A 22619-nucleotide genomic window follows, 5' to 3' on the forward strand; every position below is an offset into this window, starting at 1 on the left:
TTTGGGGTGTTGGGGTCCACTCCCTTTACCACGTACTGCCGTGTCCGTACTTCGGCGGTCCTGTACGTATAGTGTTCGATTTCCTTTTCTTTGAGGAAGATAAGGAGATCTTTATATTCACTGTTAGTTGATACGTACAGTGAGGCCCTAACCCCAGAGTACTTCGTGTGTAGCGTGCAAGGTGAGTGCCTTTTCGCGAATGTTGTGTTGAGGACACTGAGGTCCCCGTAGTTCTGGATTACGACTGGGGGAAAACCAGTCTTCTGTTGTGCGGGCGTAGCTGCGGTTGGTACTTGTGTGGTGTTGCTGACCGCAGGTCGGGTCGTGTTTGTTGTTGTATTGGTGTTCCTAACCGGAAGTGCGGGTTTTGGTGTAGGTAGCAGCGCCTTTCGGCTACCTTGCGAGTGTGGTTGCTCGCTTGTTTGCGTGGTGTTTCTCTGTTTGCGTCGTGGACCCTTCACCTGCCAGGGCCCAGTGTAGTATTGTTCTGTGTCCGCATCTGCGGCTCCTGGTTCCGCCGTTGGAGTCAGCTGCCGCAGTGGGACAGTGGTGCATGAGTCACCAGATGCAGGTGAATATAGTGTTATGTGCAGTGTACTTGTCCGCGTGGGGGACTCACTTGGGCCGCAGAGGTCGGTTATCAATCGACGTTGGCTCAGCAGTTCCTGCGCTTGCGCAGCGATCTGCCGGTCCTTGTCGGCCAACACCTCCTCAACGGCGGCAAGCGGGACGCTGACGTCGACGGGAACAGCCGACTCTCGCGCCTCTTTAGCTGCAGCCTTGCTGCGGGTTAGGGCGGGGGAAACACCGGCGGAATCTGCCATCGTGGTGTTTGCAGGAGCTTTATTTGGTATGGGTGGGCACGACAATTATGCTTTTTCTGAAAAGAAAAGGCTAATAGTAGGTCCTAGAGAAGAGGGGGAATGCCCTACGGCCTAGCGTGCGCCGTTGGTGCAGTGGCGCGGCACCTAAAGGAGGTGCGGAGGAAGAGAAGTGGCCTACAGTACGCGGGATGGTCCGACGTGAACGGGCCCCCGGCACTGATCAACCCTAACACAGAACGAGATAGTCTCGCTAAGGAAGTTTGTAACCGAAGTTACGGGTTACTGTGAGTCAGTGACTCTTGACGACAATAGAGCTTCTCCGCGAGCTACGCGGCTTTTCGACGAAAGGGAGCAAGCTCAACCTTCCGCCGATCCACCGAGCGCTACTGGCGCCTCGAAAGGAACTCTCTATAGAGCAGAGCGGTCAGCGAGGCCTAAACCCCAATAGCTACCGTTGCACCGGCCATCACCGGCTGAGAGCTCCTTCCGCTACGACGGCAGGAGCGCGTCTCCAGCGCCGGCAGGCTGAGCTTTTTTTTTACTTTATTGTTATTTTGACACCTGAACAATCAGGTAGGCTGGCAGCAGCACAATACGCCGCTCTTCAGCCGAAGAGAGTACAATGAGATAAACAGAGAAGAGACATCACGTAAAAAATCGGCGGGAAAAAACAGTAGACACATGAACATAAAAACACAAGAAGCCGTTCACACTCGATGACAATCCACACGACGAACGGTTGACACGATGCACAAACACAGAAGAAGACGACGGCACTGGTGAACGATGGAGTGTGACGGTGAAACACTGAACACTAAACATGACAGCACACACGATACACTGACGGCGGTGATCTCCGGCGCGCGAATGTCCACTGAGCGTGTGCGAGTCCGGGGACCTGCCAATAGAGGAGGAGGAGGAGGAAGGGGAGTGGGAGAGCGAGATGGGAGAGCAGAGGCTGAGCGAGAGGCAGTCGCTTAAATACTCTATCGGGGGAGCCGCTATTGGCCCCTGGAACCACGTGTTCCACTGTGGCGCCCTCACAGTAAATGCTGGCCAGGAGGCGCGAGCCGCCACTGCTTACGTCCATGACGTCTGGCGGGGATTCAAATTCCGCGGCGCGCTGTACCAGAGGCTGGTGCCCGAGAGAGCAGGAGAGGAGAGCGTCTAACTCGGTAGGGAGCTGCCAGCAGAAGGGAGAGGACGGCGTGTCGGCGCCCGGTGGGTGGCCGCGGCTCCACCACCACGTGACCACCTCCAAACCTCCCTATTGGAGAACCAAATTGTAGACGCGCGGTTCGGTAGCGTTATCTCGTCAGCAACACGTGGGTTTAGCTGCTGACGGTTCAACACGTGAGTTTCGAAGTGGTTCTGTCCAGTTTAATGCAATGTGACGAGCTAAAACTAGCCGCCAGGTAGAAGGCACTGGCGAACATCAATTGAAATATAAAAAAATTAATGTTTTGTAATATTACATCCATTCAGTAACGGCCCCCACTGTACAACTGTGACTGCCTGAAGACCAGTGGTGGAGGTGGAAAGGAGGAGGAGGATGTGAGGCGCTTCGTTAGAAGGCACAATGGGTGTAGTTCTGCCGTACTGTATTTTTTTCAATTTTTCATCACCTCCATCTTGCATTTTCAAAACTCCCTATAGCTGCCATCTTGTATTTATAAATTTCCTGCCGGCACCATAATGGATACCACCATGTTAATGATGCTATGTGCAAGATTGGCAGCCTAATCATGTAGGCAGTCCACACTTATAGGAGTTTCTTTGAAATGGTGGCAAAACACCATATTTGCTTCTGAGACGCCATAGCCTTCCTGCTTAACTTTCTGGTGCACTCTCCCATCTTCTCAAAAGTCAATTCAGTCACTTCGCTGTTTAGGTTGTTGATTTACCACGTTTTCCTCCTTCTTGCAGAAAATGACATGTCCTGTTGATTTTATATTTCAGAAGTGATGAAAGGTTTGTGTATAATGAACATCACAATACAGTACCTTTACTCAGTCATGTTTTGTACTTTACATCACTGTATGTCCACGATACACACTGATGGCCTCCACTAAAGGAGATATCCATCTCTGGCCACTCGTTACACCACATAGACATTCTGGAAACTGACTGAACATAACTTCTTCTCGCTTCGTTAACCACTGAGTATTTACACGTTAAGTCAAGAGCAATATCTTAGATAGAACCAAATTTTAAAATCAAGCAGTAATAATTTTACGAATCTTTGTAGATTTATTTAAAAGTAAACAGCAAATTTATTTTACTGTTGGATTCCCTGTTAAAACTACTGGAGTCGTTACTTTCATTACTGCTGTATTCTTTGTCTTTCTCATGCTTATGAGACATATCATGCTTAACTACTTTTATAAGCTTTAATGTTACATCACTTAGGTGCATGCATGTGTTGAAACCAGAATATGCCTTTATAATATTACAAATCAAATCTTCGCCAAAAAATTTCTAATTTCACAGCTTGGATAGTAGTACGAAACGATCAATATGCTAGATTTAGTAATTCTCAAGGTCCAAAATGAGTTTGATAAAAATTATCCTAATTGAAGTTAGTATCTATAATTTGTAGCAGTTGTCTATATATATTAAGTTCTATAATCCCTATTCAATTAGTCAAAATTTTAGAAAACAAAATACAGATGCAGCTGCTCCATTCATATCAGAATCAGTGAAATAGAGGTCGTTCAGGTTAATTTGCATTGAAATATGTTCCTCAGATAATTGATCTCGAAAATTCCTGTAGCCCCACTGAGAGAATTAATTGTATTGTGGAATCTTCTCGTCTGACCCCGTTTTCAATTCTGAAATTTCTGACAAGCCTGCCAGCCGGAGTGGCCGAGCGGTTCTAGGCGCTACAGTCTGGAACCGCGCGACTGCTACGGTCGCAGGTTCGAATCCTGCCTCGGGAATGGATGTGTCTGATGCCCTTAGGTTAGTTAGATTTAAGCAGTTCTAAGTTATAGGGGACTGATGACCTCAGAAGTTAAGTCCCAAAGTGCTCAGAACCATTTGAACCACTTTTTGATAATCCTGATGACGTCTAATAGAAGCTGCAGCATTGATGTACATATTCTTCAGTATGATAACAATTCTTCAGTCAGTGCATCACTTCTGATATACAGTAAGGTCAGGTACTGCGAAAACTTTGTCAAAGGTCTCCTTGAAGTCTACAGATACGAAATAGATTTGGTAATGTATATTTACTGCTTCTTTCTCTAGATACTTCATTGTGCCACAGCAGTTTAAAAGGGACTGTTGATTGACTGAAATGTTTCCTGGACGGTTAGGTGATAATTTTAGTGAATATGTTACAACTATGGTAAGGAGACTTATGAGTCTGTAACATTTTTTCCAGAGTCATCCTGATTCCTCCGAATATCCATAGTTAAAAACTGTTCCAATTTTCTAGAACTTTCTCATTTCACAATAGTTTTCTAATGAATTTCCAAATTATTCACAGAATTTAATTTTTTCCAACTTCACTTATTTCTTTTGAGGCATCATCATTTCCCGTCTCCAACCCTTGTTTAATATGTGTAACGGCTTTGCATATTTCATCTAGCGCTAGTTCCGGATTGTTATTACTTCCATTAATAACTGTCTATGATTATAGTTCATTTCTTGATTTGTACAAACATCTAAGGAAAGCATGGATAGCGTCTACACTTTTCCCTCTATTATTATATCATTTACTGTCACATCTCCAATGTGGTCTGTTGAAATCTGATTCCTGCACAGCGGATAACTCGATTTCACTTACTTCAAGCTTTTACTGAATTCAGTTGTTTGTGTTACCAAATTGTCGTTGTATCTTCTCTCATGTTGTTAAGAATAGGTTTGCGTCGTTACCTACTCTCTGCACCCCTGTATTTATCTGCCATTATTGTCGTGGTCACGACATGGGATGTTTACTAGAGGACACTTTTTCTTGATTCATACCAGAACGGGGGCTTTCGGAATTTACTGACTAAGAACTCTTTGTGAAGTGTGACTATTTTCATGTAACATTAGAAACCAAAGTGCCTTTACTCATTAAGTGTCGCTCTAGCACTGACTACACAAGCCCCGACGGATCGAACAGAATCAGTTCTCACCATTCCTTCCTTTGTCTGCTTCTTCAATTGCACCAGCTGAGGGGAGGCAGTTGTTCAGGTGTTGGACTTCCATATGGGAGGATTACGATGCGAACTCCCACCTGGCAGTAGCTAATTAAGCTTTCCTTAAAGAGTTGAAAGTGTACACTGATGAGATCTCTATGAGAAGTATTGGGCTGACACATTCTCACTTGTCTTATCCGTGTGTGACCCCTGCTGACCTTCTAGTATTCTATGGACGATCGACTGACATCTGATTTCCTTCTTTGCCGTTAATTGTGAAAGCGCCATAGGTACCCCACACCGAAGAACTGTTTCCAAGACTCGGAAAATCGATGATTCAGGAAGCCTCTCCCTTGGTGTATGTATTACGCATCGTAAAAATTCATTTGCTGTATGTCAAGTGTTCACTAGTCAGTCCACAGCTACGGGACAACGAGACATTAAATTCTCGTACAGTAGCGGAAATCAGTATAATGGCAGGGATATTTGTAGGAAAGTGAACACTGTCAGTTGGATTAGTTATGCACATTATATATGCTGTAGTATGAAATCCAGTATACCAACAAATGCAGTCAAATGATATCAGCAGTACGATATATTGGGTGCACGATATGGACAAAACGGAAAATATGGGAAACTTATAAAATTATCGGGGGCACTTAAACGGTTACTCCTGTATGAAGTTCTGTATGAAGTTCTTCTCAGCTTGTTGTTGAATTACAGTTGCTAGTAATGCCAGACGTGCACGATAAATTTTGTCAGGTGACATATATCTTACATTCAAGAAATGACTACAGTTAGCTGTTCTAACACTGAAACACAAACAATACAGATGGGTGTTTGCTGAAAAACATATGTCGTGGACTTCATAAAGGGATAAAGTGAATTTCAGTGACAAGAAAAAGTTTAACTGAGACAGGCAGGATGGATTTCAGTATTATGATATGACCTGAGAACAGAGCAGCAGGTAAGAATCAGCAGAAATGTTGATAGTGGCAGTTTTATGAGTTGGGCAGCCTTCTGCGCTAAAGGTACATCGCGCATTGTTTCTCCCAACTCTAGAATAAACTGAAACGTCCAAATTAAGATGCTAGAGACAGAACTGATTAGAATGTATACGAATGTAGGGGATGAAAGTCTAATGCTGCAACAAGGTAATGCATCTATGTATGCTTCTATTACAACAAAATATGGTTTCAAAATAAAGCTACCGATGTCTTGCTCCGGCCTGTACGTACCTCGGATGTGAACTCCCGTGGAAAACCTTTGGGAGTACATACAAGGAGTGTTTATCGCAATGAGAAACAATCTGAGGTGGTATATGAGCTGAAAACTGCGACAGAGACGAGTGGGCAAACATTTCTCTGCAAGAACTACAAAACCAAGCAAACTAAATTCCGAAGAGATCTTGGAGGTAATTATGATGAATGGAGGTTAGACAAAGTGCTAACAATGCAACAAGACAAGAAGACATTGCCTTTGTACCAATTTCCATTCAGGAAATCTAAACCTCTAATTTTGTTATTCGTGGTATTAAATTCTTTTGTGATTGTTTATGTTGTATATGTATCCACTACTTTCATAATGAATTCGATACACAATATACTATTATTTTTGTAGGAACAATGCCTTTTAAGGATTTCCATTACTGTTTGTATTTGACGGTTGCTTGTGATTCCAGAAAAATGATCTCCAATTATTGAGTGCAACTAGTTGGGGATATTCGTATATTTACGTACATTTTCATATTTTTCGTTTTCAGTTTCAGCTGCCGTTCTCTGCACGTATTGGTGATAATATTAAAGCCTGCTTGCATTTTATGCCAGCTACGCAGGCGCTTCAGACAGTTAGCTACATATATGAAGTCGTCGGCTGTTATCAGTGGCAGTGGGAGCTCCATGAGAAAGAGAGTGAAACATGCTAAGTGGTGTGCTTTATTCATGTTAGTTGATAGCTCCACGATAAACCGAGAAACTGTCTCTAATTTCAGATTTTCGCTAATGGTAACTTTGACACGATGTATGCAGGTAAACAGTGATAAGTGCCAAAAACGTGGCTGATAATAGTAGTAACATGTACGCTGTTCGTAATAGACAAATACTTTTCAGAGACAATTTGTACAAACCTACGGCTGTGGAGAGCTACGACTCAGAAAAGGACCATGAATGCTCGTGGACGCATATGCGCTTCAGAAGTTGTTGCTAATTAGGTAAATATGAATATTTCCTTTACAAAATAAACAGTGTTAAGATGTATACTTTACTATTGCTTAAGGGAATTTACCTGACAAGGTGATGGAAGGAATTCCCTCCAAGGAAAGAATAAGAATTGACGCTCCACAAAAGAACTATCCGAATGACATGGAAATCGGTACATACCATACTGAAGCGCCAAAGGAATTGGTATAGGGATGCATATTCAAACAGAGATATGCAAAAAGGCAGAATACGGCGCTGCGGTCAGTAATGTCTGGAGCAGTTGTTAGATTGATTAATGCTGCTACAATGGTAGGTTATCAATATATAAGTGAGTTTGAACGTGGTGTTATACTCGGCTCACGAACGATGTGACAAAGCATCTCCGAGGTAGCGCTGAAGTGGGGATTTTTCCGTACGACCACATCACGAGTGTACCGTGAATATCAGGAATCCGGTAAAACATCAAATCACCGACATCGCTGTGGCCGGAAAAAGATCCTGTAAGAACGGGACCAACGACGACTGAAGAGAATCATCCATCGTGACCGAAGTGCAACCCTTCCTCAAATTGCTGCAGATTTCGATCTCGGCCATCAACAAGTGTCAGCGTGCGAACCATTTAATGAAACATCATCGATATGGGCCTCCTGAGTCGATGACTGCAAGACACAAAGCTTTACGCCTAGCTTGGGCCGTCAACATCGACATTGGACTGTTGATGAATGGAGACATGTTGCCTGGTCGGACGAGTCTCGTTTCAAATTGTATCGAGCGGATGGACGTGTATGGGTATGGATACAGCCTCATAAATGCATGGACCCATGTCAGCAGCAGACTGTTGAAGCTGGTGGAGGCTCTGTAATGGTGTGGGGATTGTGCAGTTGGAGTGATATGAGACCCATGATACGTCTAGATACGACACTGACAGGTGAAACGTACGTAAGCATCCTGTACGATCACCTGCGTCCATTCATGTCCATTGTGCATTCGGGCGGACTTGGGCAATTCCAGCAGGAGATTTGCTACAGAGTGGCTCCAGGGACACTCTTCTGAGTTTAAACATTTCCGCTGGCCACCAAATTCCCGATACATGAGCATTATTGAGCATGTCAAGGATGCCTTGCAAGGTGCTCTTCAGAACAGATCTCCGCGCCCTCGTACTCATGGGCATTTGTGGTGTCAATTTCCTCCAGCACTGCTTCAGACATTAGTGGAGTCCATGCCACGTCATGTGGCGGCACTTCTGCGTGCTTGCGGGGGTTCTAAATGATACTAGGCAGCTGTACCAGTTTCTTTAGCCCTTCAGTGTAAATTGGCTGATTCATTCAAGAGAAACTGAACCAGTCGATATGGCGTTGGTACAGCTTTGTCCCTCTTGCAAGCAGTTATTCGGCTCGGCATTGACTGACAGAGTTGTTGCATGCCCTCCTGAGGGATATCGAGCCAAATTCTGTCCAGTTAAACCGTCAAAATCTCGAGCTAGTTGGAGCACCTTGCCCATAAAGCTCCGAACGTTAAATTTCAGGTCTGACCACCTTACCGGCAAAGGTATGGTTTGGAAAGCGAAGACAAGCAGTGGATGCTCTCGCTGTGTGCTGGCGGGCATTGTCTCACTGAAATGTAAGCCCAAGTTGGCTTTCCATAAAGGGCAACGAAACTGGGCCCAGAATATCGTCGACGTACTGCTGTACTTATTTATTTATTTAGCGTATGGCATTTAGACACAATTGTTATTACAATCAATATGCAAAATTGTAATAATTTGGCATTAGATATTCTTACAGTTGTTACAATAGTTATACAGAATTATACAAAATTATACAAAATTACACATAATACACACTGCTGTACTGTAGTGGTGGCACAGATGACAATGAAATGGGTCCCACTATGAAACGATATGGCATGGCAGACCATCAATCCTGGCTGATGAGCCGTGTGGACGACCACCGCCAGATGGGTATCCCACTACTGTCCCAGTCCTCTCCAGGCATACCTTCGCTGATCACTGGGGCTCAGTTGAAAGCGGGAAACACCACAGCAGACAATTCTGTTCCAGTAGATGAGATTCCAGGCTGAATCTGCCCGACATCACCCCAAACGGGCTTGTTGCTAAAGAGAGGTGAAAGCAGTTGGCGCAAGGGTCGCCGTGAGCTCAGCCTTCCTGTGAGCCGCCTGTTAATGGTTAGTTGCTGCACGAGCTGCACGTCGGATCGACGATAATGGTGAATCCGGGGCTCTGAAGGCGCCTCTGACGATAGCTCCGTCTTAGCCTTCTGACGTCTCTCTCGTTCGGCCGCTTCCTTCTTGACGCTGTTATCGGGCGCGGTTCACTCATTCCTGTCAACATCGTTGAACAGTGGCCTCGCTCCTACTCAGATGTCGAGCCATTCGCTGATTACAACAACCTGCTCCTTCGAACCCCGCTACACGTCCTCTCTCAGATGCTGACATTTGTGTACATTGTTAACGCACCTGCTGCTAGGCGTAATTACGGTCCGACTGAGCTCACGGAATGAAAGTCGCAAAGACATTCCACTGGCTTACTGTCCTCCAAAGTTGTGCGGTGAATTTGCTCAACAGCGTCGCACATTCATCCATCAGCCACCAAAGTTTACTGTTTTGCATTTTCCGTCGACACATTCACGAATTTCAGTTTGTGACCAATTTGCATTTCTCCTTCGTGGTGCGTCTTTTTTTCCCCTTGGTCTCAGAGTGCATTAAACGCTAACCTTCACATTCATCATGTGCTGTAGTAAAGGAACAATGAAATTAATTTCATATTGTCCTGAATCATAGACACATCTTTGAGCCTGTTGCTTCATTATTTAAAAAACTGGTAAAGGAAATCTTAATATTATAAAAAGAAACAATGTAGATCTTTAAATTTGTATCGTCATCATCATCATCATCATTTAAGACTGATTATGTCTTTCAGCGTTCAGTCTGGAGCATAGCCCCCCTTATACAATTCCTCCACGATCCCCTATTCAGTGCTAACATTGGTGCCTCTTCTGATGTTAAACCTATTACCTCAAAATCATTCTTAACCAAATCCAGGTACCTTCTCCTCGGTCTGCCCCGACTCCTCCTACCCTCTACCGCTGAATCCATGAGTCTCTTGGGTAACCTTGCTTCTCCCATGCGTGTAACATGACCCCACCATCTAAGCCTGTTCGCCCTGACTGCTACATCTATAGAGTTCATTCCCAGTTTTTCTTTGATTACCTCATTGTGCACACCCTCCTGCCATTTTTCCCATCTACTAGTACCTGCACTCATCCTAGCTACTTTCATATCCGTAACCTCAACCTTGTTGATAAGGTAACCTGAATCCACCCAGCTTTCGCTCCCATACAACAAAGTTGGTCGAAAGATTGAACGGTGCACAGATAACTTAGTCTTGGTACTGACTTCCTTCTTGCAGAAGAGAGTAGATCTTAGCTGAGCGCTCACTGCATTAGCTTTGCTACACCTCGCTTCCAGTTCTTTCACTATGTTGCCATCCTGTGAGAATATGCATCCTAAGTACTTGAAACCGTCCTCCTGTTCTAACTTTGTTCCTCCTATTTGGCACTCAATCCGTTTATATTTCTTTCCCACTGACATTACTTTCGTTTTGGAGATGCTAATCTTCACACCATATTCCTTACATTTCTGATCTAGCTCTGAAATATTACTTTGCAACTTTCAATCGAATCTGCCATCACAACTAAGTCATCCGCATATGCGAGACTGCTTATTTTGTGTTCACATATCTGATCTCACCCAGCCAGTCTATTGTTTTCAACATATGATCCATAAATAATATGAACAACAGTGGAGACAGGTTGCAGCCTTATCTTACCCCTGAAACTACTCTGAACCATGAACTCAATTTACCGTCAACTCTAACTGCTGCCTGACTATCCATGTAAAGACTCACCGGAGGAGAAACACCCCTCTGAAGATGTCCAGCGCAGCTCTGGACGAAACGTTAGGAGCTGAAGAGTTTCATGGGCCACGACCTTACATCCCAGAAGGTTTACCAGAAGACCTTTAATTGCTTGCAAAAGTTTGCCTCCTATTCCATAATCATGTAGAACAGATTATAACTTCCTCCTAGGAGCCCAGTCATATGCCTTTTCTAGATCTATAAAGCATAGATACACTTCCCTGTTCCACTCATAACACTTCTCCAGTATTTGCCATAAGCTAAAGATCTGGTCCTGACAACCTCTAAGAGGCCTAAACCCACACTGATTTTCATCCAATTGTTCCTCAACTAAGGCTCGCACTTTCCTTTCAACAATACCTGAGAAGATTTTACCCACAACGCTGATTAAAGAGATACCTCTGTAGTTGTTACAAACTTTTCAGTTTCCATGTTTAAAGATTGGTGTGATTACTGCTTCTGTCCAGTCTGATGGAACCTGCCCCGACTCCCAGGCCACTTCAATTATCCTGTGTAGCCATTTAAGAGACATTCCACTGTATTTGATGAGTTCCGACTTAATTTCATCCACCCCAGCTGCTTTATTGCACTGCAATCTATTGACCATTTTCCCCACTTCCTCAAATGTGATCCTATTTCCATCATCATTCCTATCCCATTCTACCTCGAAATCCGAAACATTACTGATCGGATTTTCACCTACATTGAGCAACTCTTCAAAATATTCCCTCCATTTGCCCAAGGCATCCACAGGACTCACCATCAGTTTTCCTAACCTGTCCAAAATACTTGTCATTTCCTTCGTACCTCCCTTTCGAAGACTGCTAATTATACTCCAGAATGGTTTTCCAGCAGCTTGACCCATAGTCTCCAACCTGTTTCCAAAGTCTTTCCAAGATTTCTTCTTGGATGCTGCAATTATCTGTTTGGCTTTGTTTCTTTCTTCAACATAACTTTCTCTGTCTACCTGGGTTCTAGTATGTAGCCACTTTTGATACGCCTTCTTTTTCCTTTTACAGGCTGCCTTGACTGTGTCATTCCACCAAGCTGTTTGCTTCATTCTACTTTTACACACTACTGTTCCAAGATATTCTTTAGCCACTTCTAGTACTGTGTCCCTGTACCTTGTCCATTCCTTTTCCAATGACTGTAATTGACTACATTCAACTAACTGGTACCTTTCTGAGATCGCTGTTATGTACTTGTGCCTGACTTCCTTATCCTGAAGTTTCTCCACTCTTATCCTCCTACATATGGACCTGATCTCCTGCACTTTCGGCCTCACAATCCCAATTTCACTGCAGATTAAATAATGATCAGTGTCATCAAAGAATCCCCTGAATACACGCGTGTCCCTCACAGCCTTCCTGAATTCCTGATCTGTTATTATATTGCCAATGACAGATCTGGTTCCCCTGCCTTCCCAAGTATACCGGTGAATGTTCTTATGTTTAAAAAAGGAGTTTGTGATTACTAAGCCCATACTGGCACAGAAACCCAAGAGTTGTTTCCCGTTCCTGTTGGCCTCCATATCCTCTCCGAATTTACCCATAACCTTTTCATACCCTTCTGTTCGATTTCCAATTTTGTCGTTAAAATCACCCATGAGCAGAACACTGTCCTTGTCCTTTACTCTAACAACTACATCACTTAGTGCCTCATAAAAACTATCCATCTTATCTTGATCTGTCCCTTCACAATGCGAATATACTGACACAACCCTAATTTTCTTGCTAGACACTGTCGAATCTATCCACATCAGTCGTCCGTTTACATACCTTATTGCAACTAAGCTGGGTTCCATTTCTTTCTTGATGTAAAGCCCTACACACCATTGTGGTATTCCTGCTTTGACTCCTGACAGGTAGACCTTGTATTCTCCTACTTCCTCTTCTTTCTCACCCCTTACCGGAATGTCACTAACAGCTAAAACGTCGAGCCCCATCTTACTTGCAGCCTCTGCCAGGTCTACCTTCTTCCCAGAGTAGCCCTCATTGATATTAATAGCTCCCCATCTCATTACCATTTGTTTACCACGTCGTATCTTAGGAGTCCCTGGTTTGTCAGTTAGAGGTGGGACTCCGTCACCTCCAAAGGTCCGAGGCATTTTGCTCTGATTGTTGCCAGCATCATATTTAAAGTACCATGGAAGCAGGTTGCTAGCCTTACTTGCCCAGAGTCCCATTGGGTTTTACCCCTAACGGCTGAGGGACTAACCGGTGGATTTGGTAGTCTTTTCCGTATGAGCACAATGGTGACCACGACTCAGAATATGTCCGAGATGCCCAACCTTACTCCAAAGTAACTGGTATTCCGACTGTAGGGACCACTTACTTGGCCACTCATACGTTGCCCGTGGTTCATGAACTAGGACATCAGAGTTTTCAGAGTGATGTTCCGTTAAATTGCCCACCAATTAAACAGTGACAAATCCGTGGTAACTGATGTTAAATCCGGATCTTGCACAAGCTGAAACAAAATCTGGGAGAATGAGATTTTCGAACGTTGAGGATGTTAACAGGGCGTTCTTGAATGGATCCGTAAGCAAGAAACGGATTTCTACCGCCGAGGAACTGACCAATAGGTAAAACGTGCCGATCACATTTTGCAGACCTTTGGTGACTGTATATAAAAATCGTGTAATACATCTGTGCCTGTTTCAAGTGTGGTGGAACGTTCAGTAGAAGTTACGTGCCATGCTACAATAATACGTAACTTAGTTTTTCAAGTTCCATTGGACATTCATGTGTCCTGCAATAGATGCCCACCGGTCCCTGTTTGTGCTCAGTCTGGAACTTCTTTACCGAGATACTGTCCATACAGTTCCCAGTCCTTAACTGCCTCTGACAAATTACATTTCAGAGCAAGGAGAGCAGAGCGTGCCACCAAAAATGCACTTCTACAGCTTCCACATGAAGCAGTCCCCACCACAAGCACCCCCTGCATGGAGCAAGACTCGACTGCTTATTACATTTCGCTGGTAGCATGCCCACCCACACCTCCCCCCGTATTTCTGCAAATTTTACATGGAACACCCACACCCTGCGCGCTGCGCCCCATGCTCTTACTTCTGCTTTGCCATCCAGTCCTCTAATTGGACGCTTTGATTTGAAGCTATATATCATTCGCCATGGTATATTGCAATGAAGAGATAGTATATTTCCCTACACATAATTAAAAACCTACGTTGGTATATAAAATATAAACAACGAAATAGGTGTTCTTATTTCTGGAAAATGAGTTCTTCACCCTAAGCAATTACCCATATGTCCTGAAAATGTAAATAAATGCACGTCCACCTTACCATCCTACTTGCTCCTGTCAGCAGCAGATGACTGCACTGTAAAGTTACGAGTATAGTTCTATCTTTGTACCACACAATCAGGTGGCTCCAATAGTTATTGAAAACTCAACAGTTCGTAAAATAATTGTTTAATGCATCTAAGATGTTGCAAAGTTCTAAAATGTCCACAAAACACAGCAGCAGTGTGTAAAAGTGTGGAGTTTACATTGCTAGTAGAGGTTAACACATGAAAAACGCTGTTCGATCAAACAATATTGTAAGAACCATCTGAAACATAAAAGGAAGCACAAGTTAATTTCCACATATTCACATATTCGCCCAGCTAGTGTCCACGATTCTGACGTATGCACTCCAACGATAGTTTCAACATCCGACATTCTGCAAATTAGGTCTAAGAGTTCGATGCTCTTAAACTAGCCTGCCCAGGCATATAAAAAAAAAAAAAAAAAAAAAAAAAAAAAAAAAAAAAAAAAAAAAAAAAAAAAAACGTATTGGCTAAGTAGGTACATAGACAGACCAACGATAACTAATCACAACACATCCATAAACAAAATACTTTCGAGGCAGTGCAAAAAGTACGATGTTTACAATGTAAGCTGCGGTTTACACATTAAAAACAGTGTCTTCTGTCATAATATCGCGAGAAGTGTCTATAAAGCACGAGTTAATTTAGACATACACACATATTGGTTTGATGCAGCTCTCCATCCTACTCTATCCTGTGTGAGCTTCTACATCTCCAAATAACTGCAGCGATCAACATCCTTATAAATCTGATTATGGCATTCACCTCTCAGTCTCCTTCTACGATTTTGACTCCCCACACTTCCCTGCAGCATTAAATTAGTGCTCGCTTGAGGCCTCACAATGTGTCCTATCAACCAATCCTTTCTTTTGGTCAAGTTGTGTCACAACATTCTTGTATTCTTTTCAGTACCTCCTCATTAGTTACATGATTTACCCATCTAATCTTCAACATTCTTCTGCAGCACCACATTTCAAGAGCTTCTATACTCTTTTGGTCAAAACTGATTTTCATCTATGTTTCACTTCCATACATGGCTACACCCCAGGCAATAACCTTCACAAAATACTTCCTAACAACGAAATCTATGTTCGCTGTTCAAAAATTTCTTTTCTTTGGAAATGTTTTTCTTGCTATTTCCAATCTACATTTTATATCATCTCTGCTTTGGCCATTATCAGTTAATTTTCTGCCAAATAACCAAACACAGGTACTATTTCAAATGTCTCGTTTCCTAATCTATTTCGCTTAGGATCATCTGATTTAAAATGACTTCATTTCACCACCCTTGTTTAGCTTTGTTGATGTTCATTTCGTATCCTCATTTCAAGGGACTGTCTTTTTCATTCAACTGCTCTTCCAAGTCCTTTGCTGTGTCTGACAGAATTACAGTATCATAGGTGAAACTCAATACTTTTATTTCTTTCCCCTGCACTTCAGTCCCCACTAGAAATTATTGTTCGTTTTCGTGTATTACTCTTTCAGTGTACAGATTGAATTACAGGGGAGGTAGGTTACAACCCTGTCTCAACCCTTCTCAACGACTGCTTCCCTTCCATGACCCTTGACTCTTGTAACTGTCACCTGGTTTCTGTAAAATTTGTAAATAGTTTTGCACTCCCTGTATGTATCTCCTCCTACCTTCAGAATTTCAAAGAGATTGTTCCAGTCAACATTGTCAAAAGCTTTCTTCAAGTCTAAAAATACTCTAAACATAGATCTGCCTTTCGTTAACCTACCTTCTAAGTTAAATCATAGGTTCATCCAAATCCCATCTTCTTAATTTCCTAACTTTTCCCAATTTTTTCAGCTCTAATCTACAGTTCTTCTCCTTAAATTGTGATCAGAGTTTACATCTGCCTCTGCGAACGTCTTCCAATTTAAAATCTGGTTCCTGAATCTCTTTCTTACCATAATATAACCAATCTGAACTCTCCTGGAGTCTCCAGCACTCGTGCACAAATAAAACCTTCTTTTACAATTCTTAAACTATGTGCCAGCAATGATTAAATGATGTATGCTCTATGCAAAATTCTGCCAGATGGCTCCTCTTTCATTTCTTTCTCCAAGTCAGCGTTCACCTACTACTTTACCTTTTCTTCCTTTTCCTACTATCGGATTCCAGTCCCCCATCACAATTATGTCTCATTTAAGTATCTGAATAATGTCTGTTATCTCATTATACCTTTCTTCTATTTCTTCACCATCTGCAGAGCTGGTTGGCATATAACCTTGTACTACAGCGGTAGGCGTGAGCTTTGTGTCTGCCTGGGCTAAGACAATGCGTTCACTATGCCGTTCATAATGGCTTACCGGTAATCCCGTTTTCTTATTCATTGTTAAATTCACTTCTGTATTACCCTTATTTGATTTTGTACATGTAACCCTGGATTCATCTGACGAGAAATCCTGTCCTCCTGCCACCGCACTTCAATAATTCCAACTATATCAACACATCCATTTCCAATTCTAAATTTTCCAACCCACCTGTCATGTTAAGGGCTCTAACATTCCACGTTCCGATCCGTAGAACGCCAGTCTTGTTACACCTAATAACGACATCCTCCTGAGTAATCCCTACGCAGAGATTTGTATGGGGATCTGTCCTAAATCGGGAGTATTTTACCCAACTATACATTGGAGCTGCATGCCCTCGGGAAAAATTACGGCTATAGTTTCCCCTTGCTTTCAACCGTTCGCAGTACCAGCACAGCAAGGCCGGTTTGGTTAATGTTACAAAACTAGATGAGTCAATCATCCAGACTGTTACACCTGCAACTGCTGAAATGGCTGCTGCCCCTCAGCAGGAACCACATGTTTGCCTGGACCCTCAACAGATACCCTCCCCTACATTGTGGTTCCATCGACGGTACGGCTATCCGTGTCGCTGACGCATGAAAACCATCCACCGACAGGAAGGTCGATGTTTCCTGGGGCTATTCATTGCCAATTATTGGTGTTGTTAAAATGGGACAGACCTACCGAAAGCCATGTGAATAACAACGGTTTGCAGTCAGATGACCCACTACAAGCTTTATTGGCTACATTGCCAACGTTATTGCATGCAAAAGAAATCTAAAACATATATCACCATCTCTGTTCACGTCGTTAGATGCGTAAAGTCTGTGCAGTTGCGTTTCCGTAAATTATGGCACGCGTAAATAAAAACCTGCAACCAATTATACCACCACAAAAACATTCACGCAGCTCAATTGTCTTATTACGAAAGGAAGCAAAGGAAGGAAAGAATAAGGTGTTTTTTTATAATGAAAAATATTACTTAGATAACACAACACGTGCAGATCGTAAACACACAACCAAAGACGATAACAATGAGAGAGGTAACATTCCCAAAAAAAAAAAAAAATCAATCTATATATCAGAAAAATCGATTTAACATAAGGTATTGTGATCCTCCCTCACACTTTGCAAATACAAATTAAATATGCTCGCACCTGAATTATCTGTTTAACTCACTGAAATAAGTGTTTATCGTAATATGAACAAGAACGTCACGAAAATTCGATTATGTACGCCTTGCACGCAGAAAGAGTCGTCATAATAAGCATAATGCCTAACGCAATATTTTGTGTGACCACCCTGTAGGAGGGTTGAACTGCACTAGTGTTACTGATAAACAACAAACCGATTCTGCTGACATGGTGCTCTCAAACGATAGTAGCGGTCGCGCGATTCCGGTTCAAATGGTTCAAATGGCTCTGAGCACTATGGGACTTCACTTCTGAGGTCATCGGTCCCCTAGAACCTAGATCCACTTAAACCTAACTAACCTAACGACATCACACACATCCATGCCCGAGGCAGGATTCGAACCTGCGACCTTAGCGGTCATACGGTTCCGGACTGTAGCGCCTAGAACCGCTCTGCCACTACGGCCGGCGATTTCCAACAAAGACCTGTACGTCACAGTCTGAACGTTGTTGTTTATTACTCAGACACCCAGTGTAACACTTAAAATATCACTAAGTTCTTTGAACTGCATACGTGAACTTCTTTATAAAAAAGAGACATTTATTGTGCTTTACAACAGAAACGTATTACTTTGTGAACTATCAGTGAAACATTTTAAAAAATGAAATCACTATTTGCTGATACTGTCTTAATTAATTTGAGTGGATAATCTGACTGCAGATGTAAGGTTTTCAACGCTGTGTGTAGTGGCTTAACGATAAATTATAGGCTTCCATGGTGGACGTTAAAAGGTAGTCCATGTCCGCTGTGAATTTAATTTCACAAGGATTTTAGAGCTCTCCACAAAAGCCGCTCATGAGCCCAGAACAACTAAACCGACCGCACGCGTAATCCGGCTGCACTCCGCCTTGCTTGTGCCAGGAAATGAAAAGCTGACTAGTGGAAAGCACACGGAATCCTCACATCCTAATTCCGCATTATCATGTTTAAACCATGTGTATGATCCGTCACTTCATCTAGATTCTTTTAGTGTTTCATGCATGCGCAACAGTTAAATTGCTGTCAAAAAGAAACAAAACATCACACAACAGTCTACGGCCATCACTGCTCTGCATATTCTATGGTAGTATTTCTTCTAGGAGAGAACGTAGACTTATTGTCACTGATGACTTCATCAATGAAGCATGGCCTTTACACCCCCCCCCCCCAATCCAAATCCCCACCGAGCCCCCACCCACACCCACACCCACCCCCACCCCCACATCTACAGGTGGACAGATGTTGCTGGCCTCTCACACATAGATGGCACAGTCACTCGAATCTGTTGCCACATCACAGAACTCTTACGGTGCATACATAACATCAGCCGCCTCCATAGGATTTATAAATGGCGACAGGCAGCATAAATACAGCAATCCATTGCATTTTCACTTCTGTTCTATGGTGAAATAAACGAATAACATATCTTTTGGTATTGCGATTCTGTGTCACATGGATTAAACGAGTTCTTGATCGACTGAAAGGAAAGAAATATATTTTGTGGTTATTCTGCCCCCAGAAAGGGCGTTGGACGTTCTCCAAAACTGAACAGCCAACCAGTGTTACAAATGTAGACATGTGCTTGTATAAATCAACTTTATGACATTTCGCACGGTACATTTTAGATTTATTTTGCAGTGCGCTGGGCGTAGATGAGCCGGGTGGCTTGGACACAAGGATCTTTGGCTGACAAGCCATTGGGCCTTTTCTTTAAGATTTTCACTTATAATCATTTGCTAGATGTCACAGAAAACCCTTTTTCGCATTAGTACTTCAACAACACAAACAAAGACTTAATTTGACCAAATCTTTATTGCAGCCCGAGCAGTTATAACTTTTGACTTAATAAAGTAGTAAAATTCCTGAGAAATCTTTGAACATTTGATACCAGTAAAATTTTCACTTCAGATGGAATAATTGAAGTTCTGAATTTTCGTCACACACCACTGAAAATTACAGAGAAAAGAATTTTAGCAGCAAATTAGTTGGTTAAAAATGTCTTACAAAGTTTAATTTCAATAACTAACACACTGGCTGAATTCAAAAACAATTAATAGTTTACCCAAATTGGTTTCCAAAATTCTGCATCCTAACATTGATGATCTGGCCAGACCTGAAAAGTTTCATTCAAATACAAGATATGCAGTACCAATTTACGTTGAGAGCCAGTAATGAAAATGGAGGGCGGCTCCTTGCTTGTTGGAGTGGCGTAACAGACTCAAGTCACATGCACAGAAACACACGCCGGTGAGCCACACCCTGCATTGCAGTACACAAGTTAGCCTCTGTGACAAGGAAAACCACAGTAAATTACAAAGCACTAGTAAGGTAACCGTATAGCAAAGATTTTATACTTATTTTTATTTTTGAATTTATTTTTACATTGCTCGCAATGATAGGTGCATGAACAGTAAATTTTTTCAGTAGCATCAGTTTGAAAAGCAGTAATGCACAATTTAATACCGAGATAATTGACGGCCGCAATAACTGGCTTCATAATAGTGAAACTGGGAAATGAGTCATTAAGTCGCCTCATTTTAAATGCGGCCTGAGTACCTTCTTTGCTTAAGCAAATTTAAATGTCGGTAACACCCATGGCAGACCGTGCAGATTTTGCTCAAAGTTTCCGAAACACGATCTTCAAGACAGCACCTGAAATGGTGATCTTGGCAGTGCAACTAAATAAGCCGTAACAACATTGTCTCGGTTGGAACCAGAAAACCTAGCCGATGGCCACCGGTCATGGACCAGCAGAAACCCGTGAAGCTCGCGGTGGTCAGGTTGACGTGGCCACCACTCCCAGGGCGCGCCTTCCTACGCCCGGGTCTCGGCTGCCGTGTGCTACGTGCGCTTCCCCGGCCACGACGGCCACAGCTCCTTCCCTCTCGGCCGATGGCTTCAGCTCTCGCCGTCCTGCCCAGCCCGCTGACGTGTCCAGCATGCATGGCGCTGGGCACACGCGTTCGCGCCCTCTCTCTCTCTCTCTCTCTCTCTCTCTCTCTCTCTCTTCCTGCTGGCTTCTGCCGTAATGCAGATTCCGGATCACTGCTTGCGCACAGGGTAAGAAGGCACTTTTATATCGCGCGCACCCTCTGACCTCAGTTAGCCAGTCCAAACACTGTCAGTGGCACTGACAATCTATAGGTCGGCGACGACCGTATCATATATTAAAATTCGCAGCAATGATGTAGTTCTGACATGTAGCATTACTCTGCATGGAATTATCACCTTAAGGTATTCGCATTTCTGTTGTAGACCTTAAACCACCACACATTTCTGACGAACAGTGCAGTTTTAAGCCAGCAGACCAATTTCGTCTTTCTTGTGAATCAGACACAGCCACACAACGTGTGAGTGCACGAATCACACAATGCAAAAATGCTGATGGTGATTTAAAGCCATCTAACATTCCTTAAACATGTATCCTTCTGGCAAGATCCACACCCTTCAGTCGCAAACCTTACAAGGGAGATACCGAATGTGACATTGATTCTATCTGACATAACTCAAGCAGTAAAGGAAAGAAAAGAAAAATTCGGAGTAGGAATTAAAATGCATGGGCAAGAAGTAAAAACTTTGAGGTTCACCGATGACATTGTAATTCTGTCAGAGACAGTAAAGGACCTGGAACAGCAGCTGAACGGAATGGACAGTGTCTTGAAAGGAGTATGTAAGATGAATATCAACAAAAGCAAAATCAGGATAATGGAATGTAGTCGAATTTAGTCGGGTGATGCTGAGGTAATTAGATTAGGAAATGAGACCCTTAAAGTAGTGAAGGAGTTTTGCAATTGGGGAGCAAAATAACTGACGATGGTCGAAGTAGAGAGGATGTAAAACATAGACTGGCAATGGCAAGGAAAGCGTTTCTGAGGAAGATAAATTTGTTGACATCGAGTATAGATTTACGTGTCAGGAAGTCGTTTCTGAAAGTATGTGCGTGGAGTGTAGCCATGTATGGAAGTGAAACATGGACGATAAATAGTCTAGACAAGAAGAACATAGAAGATTTCGAAATGTGGTGCTACAGAAGATTGCTGAAGATTAGTTGGGTAGATCACATAACTAATGAGGAGGTATTGAATAGAATTGGAGAGAAGAGAAATTTGAGGCACAACTTGACTAGAAGAGGGCATCGGTTCGTGGGGCATATTCTGAGGCATCAAGGGATCACAAATTTAGTATTGGAGGGCAGCGTGGAGGGTAAAAACCGTAGAAGTTTGTAACAACAACAACGCTGTACTATTGTACATATAAGTAAATATTTATTCCATCTGATTTTTCGATAAATTAGTGTAATCGATGTTCTGATTTCATTTCTTTTTGCTTAATGTCATTGTGTTAAGAAAACTGTAAACAATTTTCAATGTGAATATTAATGTTTATGTCAAATGTCAAACAATGTTGTAAAAGAATTGAAATGTAACAAATGTTGGAACTGTTGCAAGATGTTTAAAATTGTAACTGTGCGTCTGGTCCATACGCAGGCAATGTTAGGATATGTATAATGTAAAACCTCGGGCGAATACCCTGTCTGTAAGGGAGCGTTAAAAGGTGGATAGCAGGAGAGCGCGGGAAAATGCACGCGGGCGTTGTACGGCACAACGGACTCAGCAGTAGTAGTTGGAGTGTGGCATTGGTCTGAGCAACACGTTCTGGAGCGAGGAGGCTCTCCTGCAAGACGTACTTTCACTGAGCCTCGGGTATGCCGTTCCAAAGCCCATACAGCATGGCAA

The sequence above is a fragment of the Schistocerca americana genome, chromosome 5 (assembly GCF_021461395.2).
Source record: "Schistocerca americana isolate TAMUIC-IGC-003095 chromosome 5, iqSchAmer2.1, whole genome shotgun sequence".
Classification (NCBI taxonomy): Eukaryota; Metazoa; Arthropoda; class Insecta; order Orthoptera; family Acrididae; genus Schistocerca; species Schistocerca americana.